The sequence below is a fragment of the Amborella trichopoda genome, chromosome 9, assembly GCF_054954075.1.
Source record: "Amborella trichopoda isolate Santa Cruz 75 chromosome 9, AtrichopodaSantaCruz75HAP2 v2.0, whole genome shotgun sequence".
In the NCBI taxonomy this organism is placed as follows: domain Eukaryota; kingdom Viridiplantae; phylum Streptophyta; class Magnoliopsida; order Amborellales; family Amborellaceae; genus Amborella; species Amborella trichopoda.
Genome location: NC_142344.1, coordinates 53,154,346 through 53,169,800, shown reverse-complemented (window position 1 = coordinate 53,169,800; position 15,455 = coordinate 53,154,346). Strand labels below are relative to the sequence as shown.

Sequence of the window (15,455 nt, the reverse complement as noted above, 5' to 3'; positions counted from 1 at the left end):
ATTGTAATATATTGGGTATTATTTCCATAAGGTTGCAATCTTAAACAATTAAAATAAGGTGCACCTCCAAATTTTACAATAACATGTAATTTGATATAAAAAATTATTAAGATTATCTCAAAATATGGTTTCATATCTAATTATAAAATTTTAAACTCAAAAAATGGTTAAAATCAAGTAGATCTATAAATATATGAAAATCTTGAAAATAGATGGTCTAGATAATGTGTAGCAAGATGCATTATTTTTAGGACTCAATTTTTTTTTTCTTTCATATTCATACATCTCGATGTTCAGATGATCAATTAGAGGGTTTTTCAACATTAAAACAACATTTCCTGATGGATTTTTCAGGTGCATTTGTAATTCTAAATTTTAAGGTTGCAACTTTATATAAATTTTTTCTTAATATATTATATACATCATATTAGTTTGTTAGTTGTTTGATACATATATTACACTATATGTGATGATAAGTTATTATAGGATTGTATACAATGAGACCATACCTTTGTTATAAGGAGGTCACTATTATTTACAACAATCCGATGTAAAATTTGATGGTTTGAGTGTGTCATAAAGTAAGAGAAAATTTAATCTGAACTTTGAGTTTGGTCATTCAAATAAATGCAGCTACCCAATTTCACATCTAACGGTATTGTGACCACTTGTACCAAAGGTAAATGGTTTCATTATATACTTTTCCATTTAATTATTTAACTCATTAGCAATTTTAAGTTACTTTTTGTTATTTATGGCAAAAACAACATTTGAAAAATACAAACTTATATGTAAAGCTGCCTATAATTTTATATCGATTAATTTTACAAGAGACACTACCAAACAACAAATAATTCATTATCAAGAATAATTTTATATTCTGGGTGATAAGGAGCAAATCTAAACAAGCCCTAAATTGCATAGCTCATAATTATTCTATCTGCCCAATACAAAAATGTATCACAAATTTATGGCTCCAGACAAAATCAGATCAGTGGCAAATAAATAAAAAAATACATTTTTTTCATTATTTTAAATAATTCACTAAATGATAAAAAATAAAAAACACACATTAAAAAGTGTTTTTTTAGCCTATTTAATATAGGCAGTCCATTTTGGTGAGATACTTAGATTTATACTTTGGAAATAATTTTTCTTTTTCAAACGTTTTACATGGTTTTATAATGATTGGATTAACAATATAAAAAAAATTAATTAATTAATTCGTAAAGGCATACATCTTGAAATTCACCAAATGGAAAGTCTATATTCATTGTTGGAGGGGACTCATTTAGACCATATCTAAAGTGCAAATCAGATTTTTTTTTTTTTTATATTGATTGTTAGGATGAAAAAAGTGTGTACAAAATTATGGGTCATAAGAAATACTACATACACAGTTTTCTAGAAGTGTGGTGTTAATATTATAATTATACAGTAACATGATATCATCCCCCTACATATATTTATATATGTTCGAAAAATTATGACAATTATGAAATATAAAAAATGTGAAGGTTTGATAGGGTTGTAACCCTATCAAAATAAGCCTCACCTCGAAACTTTTTTAAAATTACAATTATGGCTTTGAAAACCTTTAATGATCTCAACCTTGACTATTCTTCTTCATCATCATCCAAGTTTTATCCCAGACATTTAGGGCTATCTTCATGATAATATGTGTCAAAAGTTTTATATTAGTAGCATACCTAATGCAATCTACTTCCTTAACAAGAGCTTCGACTAGTTAAGGGAAAGTTTCAGATCCTCACCTTACTAGATTGTAATATATTGGGTATTATTTCCATAAGGTTGCAATCTTAAACAATTAAAATAAGGTGCACCTTCAAATTTTACAACAACATATAATTTTGATATAAAAAATTATTAAGATTATCTCAAAATATGGTTTCATATATAATTATAAAATTTTAAACTAAAAAAATGGTTAAAATCAAGTAAATCTATAAATATATGAAAATCTTGAAAATGGATGGTCTAGATAATGGGTAGCAAGATGCACTATTTTTGGGAATCAATTTTTTTTTTCTTTCATATTCATCCATCTCGATGTTCAGATGATCAATTAGAGGGTTTTTCAACATTAAAACAACATTTCCTGATGGATTTTTCACGTAAATTTGTAATTCTAAATTTTAAGGTTGCAACTTTATATAATTTTTTTCTTAATATATTATATACATCATATTAGTTTGTTAGTTGTTTGATGATAAGTAATTATAGGATTGTATACAATGAGACCATACCTTTATTATAAGGAGGTCACTATTATTTACAACCATCCGATATAAAATTCGATGGTTTGAGTGTGTCATAAAGTAAGAGAAAATTTATTCTGAACTTTGAGTTTGGTCATTCAAATAAATGCAGCTACCCACTTTCGTATTAAAAACAATCAAACTTTGATATAATACAATCAAACTTTGTAATAAAAACAATCAAACTTTGATATAATGCAAAGAAAAATTTATTTCCAATAAAATATGTAACTGCAAAGAGTTTCGCTAGCGACGTTCTTAAGTGGAAAAGTATATTTAATTTTGCAAAAATAAAAGAGAAGATATCTTTTTATCCTCTATTTTTAACTTTCATGTGTTATGAGATCTAAAAATTGAAAATATTACTTTTAAGCAAAATATTTCTTTTTTTATTTTATTTACAACCCCCTGGATCTCTTTAATCATAAATTTTTTACTCAAATAAACACTAAAATTACACTTTATTAAAACTCTATCTTTTTCCCTCTAAAACTCCATCTCTCTCTTCGTTTCTCGATGAGTTTATTAGCCAAGGGGTTTAGCTTGAGCTCGAACACGAGTACTTCTTCTTATATGTATGAAAGAGATGGAGTTTTAGATAAAGAGATGAAGTTTGGGTCTTAGAGAGAGATAGAGTTTTAAACAGAGAGATGGAGTTTTAAAAGAGAGATAAAGTTTTAGAGAGAGAGATGAAGTTTGGCTTTTAGAGAGAGATAGAGTTTTAAAGAGAGAGATGGAGTTCGAGTTTTAGGTGAGAGAGAGATGGAGTTATAGAGAGAGATGGAGTTTGAGTTTTAGAGAGAGATGGAGATAGAGTTTTAAATAGAGAGATGGAGTTTGAGTTTTAGGGAGACCGATCGAGTTTTGAGAGCGAGACAATGATGCGAGAGAGATGTAGTTTGAGTTTTAGAGAGAGACGATGATGAGAGAGAAATGTAATTTGGATTTTAAAGAGAGAGATATAATCATTTCATAAGTTGTCTAAACCAATAATGTATGGTCAAAAAGATTTAAGGGGTCGGAAGATAAAAAAAAATTGCTTATTTTTTTTTATGAGAAATATTTTCACTTCTAATGTTAAAAATAAGAAATAATATGATATTTTTCCAAGATAAAAAACGGCTCGGGGGAATGACGAAACGGAGACCTGCGGGGGCACGTAAACTTCTGGCCACAGTCCGCGTTTTCTCTTTCTCTTCTCCCAACTGTCTCAGTCTTTAACCAGTGAACAGTGAACGAGCTAGGGCACTTGAGATATTCTCTTTGAATTCTAAATTGAACTGGTGAAAGAATTAGAGAACCTTAGATCCTCCAGTGATTATCTGCTCTGCAAATTAAGGCACCCAAAACCAGTGGATGGAACAAGCTTGATTCTGTTTTGTTCTGCTGAATTTCGAAAAAAAAAAATATATTCAAAAAAATAATAGTTTTCATTATAGCAATCGGCGAGGATTTTGGTAGTGTGTAGATTTACACTCTTGAGCCATTTCCTTATTGGAGTGATTGAGTTGAGCCGAGCGTTGCCACTCTCAGAGGCGAAATGAGCCTCTGCAACCTCCCCAAGACCTTCTCCTTTCTGTCGAAATCGCTTTCCCCAAACCCAATCCAGTTCCTTTTCTAGGCGCCTATTTCCCTCTATTTTTACAGCTTCCGAAAGCCCTAACCCTATCTGCCTTCTCGACCCCCCAACAATGCGTCCTTCACCAAAGTACGATAGAAACAGAATTGGATCCTGAACCCGCCTTCGCTGAAGTCACTGCCTTTGCCCCAGCCACTATCGCGAACCTGGGCCCAGGCTTCGATTTCCTTGGCTGCGCAGTCGATGGGTTGGGTGACAGTGTTACCCTCAAAATCGACCCGGAAACACGGTCTGGTCGCCTTGTGATCACTTCCATCCATGGGGATCCCACGAAAAAGATCAGCCTCATCCCAAACTTCAACTGTACAGGGATCGCTGCCATTGCAGCAATGAAAATGCTGGGTATTTGCTCGTGTGGCCTCTCTCTCTCCCTCCACAAAGGTCTCCCTTTGGGCAGTGGCCTCGGCTCGAGTGCCGCCAGTGCAGCTGCTGCTGCCCTCGCTGTAAACCACCTATTGGGAAACCGGCTCCCTGTTTCTGATCTTGTCCTTGCTGGTCTTGAATCCGAAGCCACTGTCTCTGGCTACCATGCGGCCAATATCGCCCCCGCTCTCATGGGTGGCTTCGTCTTGGTGCAGACTTACGCACCGCTACCCTTGATTTCCCTCCCCTTCCCAGCTGACAAGGACCTTTTCTTTGTGTTGGCAGCACTTGAACTTGAACGCCGACAAAGAAGATGCGCTCCGCTTTGCCAGAAGAGATTACCATGAAGGATCACGTGGCCAATTGTAGCCAAGCAGGGGCCCTTATGGTTGGGGTCTTGCAGGGGGACGCCAAGGTTTTGGGGTTGGCGATGTCTTCTGACTCCTTTGGTGGAGCCAAGGAGGAAAGGCCTCATTCCTGGGATGACAGAGGTTATGAAGGGGGCTGTGGGGGCGGGGGCATATGGGTGCACCATCAGCAGGGCAGGCCCTACAGCAGTTGCGGTGACAGATTGCGAGGAGAGGGGGCGAGAGATTGGGCAGGCTATGGTGGAGGCCTTCTTGAAGGACGGAAAGCTGAGAGCTAGCGCTAGCGTGCATAGGCTTGATAGGGTGGTTGCGAAGGTGTTGAGCACAAGTTGATGGCGAGTCCTTTCGGATCATTCCAGGTTATGCTTCTCGTCTTTGGCTCCCATTTTGTGGGGTTTGTTTGGGGAAGAGTGGTTTGGATTTTCTTTATAGCTATCTCTGTGGATTCGAAGCTTGAGGTCATCTGAAAGACCGAAACCGATGTGTGGTTTGTCGAAACAAAATGCTAATTTGCAGAACTTCGATTACTAGGTTCTGGTCTGTTTGCTATGCCCATTCCCCACAATTGACACAAAGTGCATATTTCAAAGCCAATTGTAATGCTGGACGTGGGTGTTTTCTACGTTAATGAAATGATTGCTCTTGTCCCTTTTGGAGCTTATATCCATATACACTGATTTCAGAGCCTCCATTTATGGATGTCCTTAAAAAAAAAAGAACTCGAAAAGGAGGCGATAGGTGTATGATGGTCGATGGCATTATTGTAGGTTGGATTAATTGTGATTCTAACACCTTGAAATTTTATGATTGTCTTGCCATAATATTTATGGTGAAAGTTTATGCAATACCCAGGGACGTCAGTTATCTTGCTATAATCTTTGTGAATTGCAAGTTTATGCAGCTTGTAGAAACTTTTAGATGTGTTATGCGAAATGGTTGGGTTGGTTTATGTGTTTCATGTTTGTTGGCATATTAGATTATGTGGTTCTTTTCAGTTCTTTTCATTAGTATAAAGTTTGTCTTTGGGCAATCCTGTTTTGTACTTCATGCTAAAGAAGAGATGCAGAACCAAATAATCTGGTATGACGAAACGAAAACCATAGGCAAAATAGGAATCAGAGACCATTCCAACGATCCAAATTATTTGACAGATATACCGAACATCCTCTACATGTTGCAAGCACTTGGAGTTCAGCCTACGACAATGCCGTTGATCACCTCACATGAGTCAGGCTTAGCAGGCATAAATCAAGAAATCCGAACTAGGCATGTCCCAGTCATCCTCAGTTGCATTAATAATGCTAATCCTTCAGTTTTGACAGCTGCAAATATGGTCTGTGGGGTGTTTATCGCGTAGTCGCCAAGCATCCGCTAGTAAGAGCTCATGCCTCAATTGTCATTTCTGCATTTCGGGGTCACCATGCTGTGGCATAGTCCATAACTAGATTTACACCTCTCAACTATTTGAAAAGGTAATCCGGTTCACACATTACAACTGCATGCGAGTTGCAAAAACTAGTGTCAGAAAGCTTTAATTCATCAGAGTGTCCTTCTTAAGGACTGTTTAAGAACCTTTTAATAAAAAACCTCTTATTAAAATTGATTCATTCACTTTGCTCTCTCAAACACTTTACTGTCTCGTTTTATCCTAGCTTTGCTTGGTTTATTTCTTAACCAGCTGGGGAAACTATCTTTTCCTTGCCATTTATTCAAATAATGTCTTAATGGGAATGTTGTCTCCCTTTTAACATATTCTCCATACTAGATGTGAGTCAACAAGTATGTCAGTTGAGAGGGGCTTTCTGGTCAATAGTGTCGACAAGGCATTAGCCACTGGAGACCAACTTTCTAAGTGAACCTGGTTGAAATGCATATATAGCTCTTTACGGCCATGGGCACGATAATGGATAGTTGTGTTACTGAAAACAGGGACTTGTCACTATCAGTTGGCATGCCTCCAAATCAATCCATAAGTATATGTAGTCTCAATTAGAATTTAGTTATGGGTAGAACTAGTAATTGTTTTGCTTCTGAATTTTTTGAGGGCTGGTTCGTCGAATTGACTCAAAGAATAGCATTTTTTGGATTGTGAATCATCGCTGCTAATTTTGATGTGTCTGCAGCTCTTGATTACTGTATAGGAATTTTAAATACGCCACTAGAGATTAATATGCATGTTATGTTCATTGATTGCCTATTTGTTTGTGTTAATTGACATGGAATTTCTTTCCTATTATTAACCATGGCATCATCCATTTGTATCCTGACTATGGTATTGTTAAGTTCTCTAGCAATGCATTATGTTGTTCTTAAGTTCCCTAACTCTAAGTGCATGCAATCCGGATCTTGTTTCCTCCTTTTTTGTAAATTTTTTCATTATTCTGTGATATACTTTTGTTACATTTGCAATACAAGCCTTGTGTTTAGGAACGCCATAAATAAACTAGAATCTTGGTTTTACCCGTTTTGAGTCACATGCAACATGTGACATGATTTGGGAGCTCACAAGATCCCTTTGGATTTTCATTTTAATGGTAGATACACTATTACTGAATGAGTACATGACAACCGATGATATCCAGAAGCAAGGCAACGAGGACATTCTTATCACTTGCACAACATTGTGTCATTTGATATCATCACCAGTCCAATATGTGTTATCTGATGATGTTTTTTTTGAACGAGTTTACTTATGTGTTATCTGATATTCTGATGTTGTCAACTCATTTTGTTTATGAACCAGTATTCATCATTTGTGAGGCCTGAGTTTATCGACTTTGATGGATTTAACTGCAAAATTACTAGCTCGTATCCCTTGTAGAGATCTTTGATGAATATAGGCCCTGCATAACGTGGTTTGTTGTACATTGAGGCAATGAAAACGATGTTGTACATACCCAATGGTCTAAAGTATTTGAGCAATCATTATGTCATGAGTTACACTTGAGGACATAATGCTTCATGGACTATATCTTGCCTAGGAGGTGCAAATTGTTCATGCTGATTAACAAAATATTGTAAGTACTTGGATGAAAAAAGAAAGAGACAGAAAAAGACAAAAAAAGGTAAAAGTTTTTGCCATTTTGCATGAGGGCACATGGGTTAACATGTTTGAAATGATTGCTGAAAGTTTGTTCATCTTGTCAAACCGCACCTGAGAAGGACAACACTCTGAAAAGTGATATTTTTTGTTTTTCTTCTAATACTGATATCATGGTTTTGTGTTTATTAATAATATACTTTCTTACTACTAATTGATGTGGTCAAACCAGCGTTTTAAAAAACTCGTCCGGTTTGACTCGAAAATCGCGAAAAGGGACCGGATCGTTCAAAAAATCGAAAATCGTCCGGTTCTAGAGAGAACCGGACGATTCTTTCATTGTACGGAATCGGCGAGTCCGAACAGTGAATAGGCGATTTCGTACGGATTTTTTTTTTTGTAATCCATGATAGATTTTTTTGTAATACTTGATCGATTTTTTTGTAATCCATGATCGAATTGTTTTTGTTTTTTTGTAATCCATGATCGAATTTTTTGGTTTTTTGTAACCCATAATAGAATTTTTTGTAATCCATGATCGAAATGTTTGTTTTCTTTTCTTGTAATCCATGATCGATTTTTTTTTTTTTTTTTGTAACCCATGATAGAATTTTTTGTAATCCATGATCGAATGTTTTGTAATACATGATCGAAATGTTTGTTTTTTTTTTGTAATCCATGATCGAAATGTTTGTTTTTTTTTTTGTAATCCATGATTGAATTTTTTGTTTTTTGCTTTTTTTGTAACCCATGATAGAGTTTTTTGTAATTCGTGATTGAATTTTTTGTAATCCATGATCGAACTATTTTTTTCTTTTTTTGTAATCCACGATTGAATTTTTTGTTTTTTTTTGTTTGTTTTTTTTGTTTGTTTTTTTTTGTAATCCATGATCGAATTTTATGTAATCCATGATCGAATTTTATGTAATCCATGATTGAATTTTTTGAAAATTTGTGATTTTTTTTGTTTAATCCATGATCGAATTTTTTTTTGTAATCCATGATAGAATTTTTTGAAAATTTGTGATTTTTTTTTTAATCCATGATCGATTTTTTTGAAAAATTGTTTTTTTTTTTTTTAATCCATATTATTCAAAGAGAAAACGAGAGAGATGATGATTCTGAGGCCACCCTATCCCAGCCATATTATTCACATATCGAGTCCCAACAGCAACAGTGTAGGGATGAGCATGAAATACTGTAAATTAAATGCTGAATGGCGGTTCATGCAGGGAAAGAACATATCAATATTCACATATTCATTCAAAAACATGAAAATTCTTAATGGAGTACCCTCATTTTTTATTGAATTCCTGAAAAATAATATTTATAATGAATTTTAATAATTTTTTCGAATTTTTTTTAAGCTTTATTCTGACCGATTCACCCGATTCCCGATCCGGATCGCCGATTCGCCGATCCGGATCGGTTTTTTGGAAGCCCGATCCGGGTCACTGATCCGTTTTTTAAACCATTGGGTCAAACTAAATGTGAAACTGTTAGGTGCATGCACACGTTTTTTTGCTTCCACATTAGTGTTGCTGTTGTGCTATTCAAATATGATACTGGTCAATTGTCTACACTTTTTCAATGCAGTTATGATTAGCTATAACCCAATTTTATATTTGAATACTGAAGTTGTTTTTATAAAACGAATAATTTTATTGCTCTCAAAGATTTACATATTGAGCACTAAGCTAGATTCATCTCTTCCTTGGTACGCATTCTCATGCATTTCTTGGCTATTTGCTGGTTTTTTAATCAAATTATGTTTGTTGTGATCTCTTCCTTGAAAATATCTGCTTTGAGGCAGATTTTCGAGTTGGAATGACTGATGTCAGGTAGGTCTGTGAAGAACTGCGTTTTTTTTTTAAAAAAAAATTGATGAACAATTTATTTAAAAAATCGTGATTTTCTAAAAAATTGTGAAAATCATGACTAGGTTTTGATTATCATGACGAATTAAATTGTTTTTTTAAATTTTTATTGTTAAATGTTTAATGCAAAAAATTGCATGTTGATAAATTATTGATACAAAAAAATACATGTTGTTAAAATTTTAATGCAAAACTGTACTTTTTAATTTTAATGCATAAAATGTATGTATATGATTGATAAATATTTTATCGTTATATTATCTTGAATGACTATATCATTGTAAATATTATTTGTGGCATGTATGTATATTTTTGGTATTAACTGTATGAACATCATTGTAAAAAAATTGTGCCATGTAAGATAAATATATTATCTTGCATTTTTCAATTTTATTATTAAATTTTTAATGCAAAAAAAATGTATGTTGATACATAAATTGTATATATATTATTGCTAATTGAGTTGTAGGCATGTTTAGAGCTTGTATTTTTTATTATACTATTTTGCATATTGTAATTGAGATGTACGAATTTGTGATCATTTTAATTGAGTTGGGATTGTGCCCATATATTATTGTAAATATTATTTATGGCATTGTGAATGACTATATCATTGTAAATATTTTTTATGCCAAATGTACGTGTAGTGGCATTATGGATGACTATATTATTGTAATAGCTGATATAGACTATTTTGATTTATAATGTTGCATAAATAAGTTATTTTTGCCAATAGGAACTAAAATATTTTTACCAGTAGACGTATTTTACATTAACAACAAAGATAACTTCATGAACTACTCTTACGTATTATCACTACACATGGTGATTACTTTTCATGTTGAATTGTCAGGTTAATTTTTAACCATTTACATATTAAAACAGTTGAACCATGGCAAGATCTAGGGAAGACCCCCCATGGCAATATGGGGTCAAACTTGATCCCAATAAAAAAGACAAAATTATTTGTAATTACTGTAAAAAAGTTATAAGTAGTGGGGTACATAGGTTCAAGCAACACTCGGCAAGGGTTAAGGGATATGTTTCTGCATACAATAGTGTCCCTAGTAATATAAGAAAGCAAATGACGACATTTCTCAAGGCTACCAAAGGTAAAAAAATTGCAAAGCAAAGGATGGATGTGGAGATAGTTGGTTTATATATGCCATCGAGTGAGAATGATCCAGAATAGCAATATAATAATGACTTGAAAATGGTCACAATAATGAGTTTATAGGAAACATACTAGAGGGAGCACGGGTTTATAATGCCTGACGGTTATGACATGGGCATGCATGGTGGGCCTAGCTCAGACATGTATGGGGGGCCCAACTCGAGCATGTATGGGGGGCCCAGCTCAAATATGTATGGAGGGATTGGTGGCAATATGTATCAAGAGGAATCAGACGTTGAATAAATTGTTTCTGACTTATATAGGAGTGTCAGTATTGCAGGTCATGGTCGTATAGACCCATTTCTCTCAAAGCCTAAGTCACAACATATGATCCTCAAAGGCATGGTGAAAGGTACGAGGAACATGTTGGGCAGATATGTTGGTAAATAGTTTTACAATAAAGGTATCCCTTTTGATGCAGCCAATAGCCCATATTTTCCACCTATGGTCAACTCAATCCAGAGAGCCAGGCCCGGGATAAAGCCCCCGACGGCATATGAGCTCAATGGGCCAATCTTGGATACAGAGGTGGAATAAGTTAGAAAGTGGATTGAAGAATATAAATAGAGTTGGACAAGAACATGCATTACACTCATGAGTGATGGTTGGTTGAATAAAGTTAGCAAAAAAGAGTTTTTAACTTCTTGGCCTATTCCCCAAAATATACAATTTTTTGGTCCAGCAAAGACGTATCAAGGATAAATAAGGATATAAACTTATTGGTACGACTATATGATCAGATAGTGGAGGAAGTGGGAGATAAGCATGTAATCCAGTTTATTACGGACAATACTCGTGCATGTGTTTCTGCGGGCAGCAAGTTGATGGATAAGAATAAGCATCTAGTATGGACCCCATGTGTTACACACAACATCGATCTTATGTTAGAGGAGATCGGTGAGATTAAAATTGTGAAGGAGACTCTACAGGAAGCGATGTTGGTTTCAAGATTTATATATAACCACTCTAAAATTTTATTTTTATTCAGGGAACAGTCTAAGAAAAAAGAGATAATCAGGCCTGCGATAACCCGTTTTGCGACAGATTACTTGGCTGTGGACTCCGTTCGGGAATCTGAAGGTGCATTAAATATATTGTTTACCAGTGAAGAGTGGTTAAATGACCGCCTCTCGAAATCTAGTACCAGGCTAAAAGTGGACGACATAGTCTCAAACAGGAGGTTATGGTCTCGATGTTCCAGTGTCGTAGAGGCCACTGCCCCTTTGGTCACGGTGTTAAGAATGGTAGATGCTGACAAGAAAGCTGCCATGGGCACATCCTTTACGAAGTGTAGTTTTGATAGTAAAGTGATCAAGAAGTGTAGTTTTGATAGTAAAGTGATCGAGATTATAGAAATAGGTGGAACACCAAATTTGGACGTCCTATTCATTATGCAGGTACATATATATTTATATCATTATAATGTTTAATTCTCTATTATTTTTTATGAAATTTTAAATGACCTTTCTCTATCTATGTATTTTCTAGGTTACTACTTCAACAAAAAAATTTTCTATTTAACATCTGAACATTCCCACAAGATTATTGAAGGGTTAGATGCATTATTGCCAGGCTGGAGATAAGCCATCGAAACCAGGTAGCAGCAATACAAGAGGTAATATTTAATATTTGGGTAAAAACTTGATTGAGTTGTTATATTTGTGAGGAATAATGCACTAAAACAAAATATTTTGTTTTAGCTTGCTATGTATAAGAATGTTATAGAATCATTCGGAACTAGACTTATTAGGAATTCTCGAACTAAGATGGATACAAGTTATCCCCTAACTAATATTTTGTTCATTCATATATTTAATCTCATGAATTGTTCTTGCCCTTACAATGCTTTTTGCATTTTAATCCAGTTGAATGGTGTGAGATATATGGTAGTGATGCACCTCACCTAATGAAAATAACAATCAAGGTGCTCTCCTAGACATGTTATGTTACTGGGTGTGAGTGAAACTGAAGTACGTTGCAATAATTGCACACTACTAGGAGGAATCAACTCGCTTCGGAGAGGCTTCATAAGCTAGTCTATGTTCATTACAACTTAAACCTCCAAGAGCGACAAATAAGAAGGAAGCTTGAAGACTACGGGCTGCTAGACTTGGACACAATATTTGTCACAGACACAGCAGAACAATAGGTAGCAGAGGAAGATGAGCCAGTGTTGCACAAGAGATAGGTCCTTGAGGCTATCGGTGAGGAAGATCTTGAAGAAGGTAATGAGCAGCATGACAGATGAAGCAGCCCGCCAACATATCTACAATTCATCGGAGATGTTGGTAATATTGCACCTAACGAGGGAGAGTAAAAAGGGGGTCTAAGGGAAAATGAGAGAGATGATGATTCTGAGGCCACCCAATCCCAGCCAAATTATTTACATATCGAGTCCCAACGGCAAGAGGGTAGGGACGAGCACGACAACGTAAGTGAGCATGAAGGATGGGCAAGCTTCGGGGATTTTGGATTATGACCACGACAAAACAGTGACACTCAAGGATTTGGATATAGTCAGGTGCCCACTAATTTGGATGATTCGATTTTAGAATGAGTCAATGAATTGTCACGCGACTTCAATCAATGGCACCAGTGTGACCAAGATGAAGAACGAGGTCGTCTATCATTTTATTTTTAGATCGTATGTTACAAATTATATGCTTTATTGTAGTCTATGTATGATGATATACTTAATCCATGATAATTCTATGTTTATCCTTTTGTGTGATGTAAATTAAATGGTAAACAGTAGATCATACAGGGAAAAAATATATCAATATTCTCATATTCATGCAAAGAAATGAAAATTCTTATTGGAGTACCATTATTTCTTATTGAATTCCTAAAAAACAACATTTATAATGAATTTTAATAAATTTTTTAGATTTTTTTTAAGGCTTAATCCGACCGATTCGGTCAATTCCCGATCCAAATCACCGATTCAACGATTTGGATGGGTTTTTGAGGTGCTCGATCCAGATCACCAATCCGCTTTTTAAATCATTGGAATTTAGTAAAACCCATGAATGCATATCTGTCTCTCCAACAACAACAACACCTCTCATAATATTCATGAGTTTCTCAATCTTATGTTGCTGATGGCTTTATGTGGTTCACTCTCTATCTTTCGTCAGTGTTTATCTTTTTAAAATTGCAAATGGGTTTTTTCTCTCTAAAGCTTAAATTGTGTTTCTCTCTAACCTCTGAGGATATATTTCTCTCTCTAACACTGTAAATGGGTGTCTCTCTTACTAATGGGTTCATCCCTCGTAAGTTTTTGGGAGAAAATGAGAGTGAGATTGATCCCTCGTAAGTTTTTGGGGGGAGGAGGGAGAGAATAAGACAAGGGTTCTAAAGGGTAGAGAAAGTAGGGGCAAAAATGTCCAAAAAGGGTAGAGAAAGTAGGGGCAAAAATGTCAAAAAAAGGTAGAGAAAGTAGGGGCAAAAATGCCAAAAGTAATGAGATATTAAAATTCGTGACCGATTGTCTAAGTCAATGGTACTTAAGATTTTTTAGATTTTTAAAATGATAAATTATAGGTACCCCAAATTCAACTTTCTAGACATCTTATATCCCTCCATAAACATCAATATTAATTTGCTTTAGCTTTACCCTTAAATAAAAAAGTTAATAGGTTTAAAACTAAAATGCCCTTACTTTCGGTCCGGTGCATAGAATGCCGCATGCATTGAGTTCTCGTAACGTGGCTTGTAATATGGTCTGGCACATTTTGTGCCAGATCAAAATTTTTTGACAGTCTGGTACTTTTTTGTGCCAAACCATACAAATATTTCAGTTTGGTACCTTATATGCCAAACCGCATTATCAAAGAATGAGAGAGAGAGAATGTGTTTTAACCAATGGTTTAAAAAACGGATCGGTGACCCGGATCGGGCTTCCAAAAAACCGATCCAGATCGACGAATCGGCGATTCAGATCGGGAATCGGGTGAATCGGTCGTAATAAAGCTTAAAAAAGATCCGAAAAAATTATTAAAATTCATTATAAATATTTTTTTTTTAGGAATTCAATAAGAAATGAGGGTACTCCATTAAGAATTTTCATGTTTTTGAATGAATATGCGAATATTGATATGTTCTTTCCCTGCATAAACCGCCATTCAGCATTTAATTTACATCACACAAAAGGATAAACATATAATTATCATGGAATAAGTATATCAACATACATGGACTACAATAAAGCATAAAATTAGTAACATATGATCTAAAAATAAATGATAGACGACATTATTGTTTTTCTTGGTCACGCTGGTGCCATTGATTGAATTCGTTTAACAATTCATTTATTCGATCTAAAAACGAATCATCAATATTAGCAGGCGTCTGACTATTCCCAAATCCCTGAGTGTTAGTGTTTTGTTGTGTTCCCAATCTAAAATCCTCGAAGATTGTCCATCCTTCATGCTCACCTGCACTGTCGTGCTCATCCCTACACTTTTGCTGAATAATATGGCTGGGATAGGGTGGCCTCAGAATTATCATCTCTCTCATTTTCTCTTTGAATAATATGGATTAAAAAAAAAAAAAAAAAATTTTCAAAAAAATCGATCATGAATTAAAAAAACAAATCACAAATTTTCAAAAAATTCTATCATGGATTACAAACAAAAATTCGATCATGGATTAAAAAAAAAAATCACAAATTTTCAAAAAATTCTACCATGGATTACAAAAAAAAATTCAATCAT

General features: G+C 34.6%; 1 pseudogene; it reads left to right on the top strand.

Annotated features, from left to right (window-relative positions):
• Positions 1 to 3,410: 3,410 nt before the first annotated feature.
• Positions 3,411 to 5,824, top strand: LOC18441543 (homoserine kinase pseudogene; annotated as a pseudogene).
• Positions 5,825 to 15,455: the final 9,631 nt, after the last annotated feature.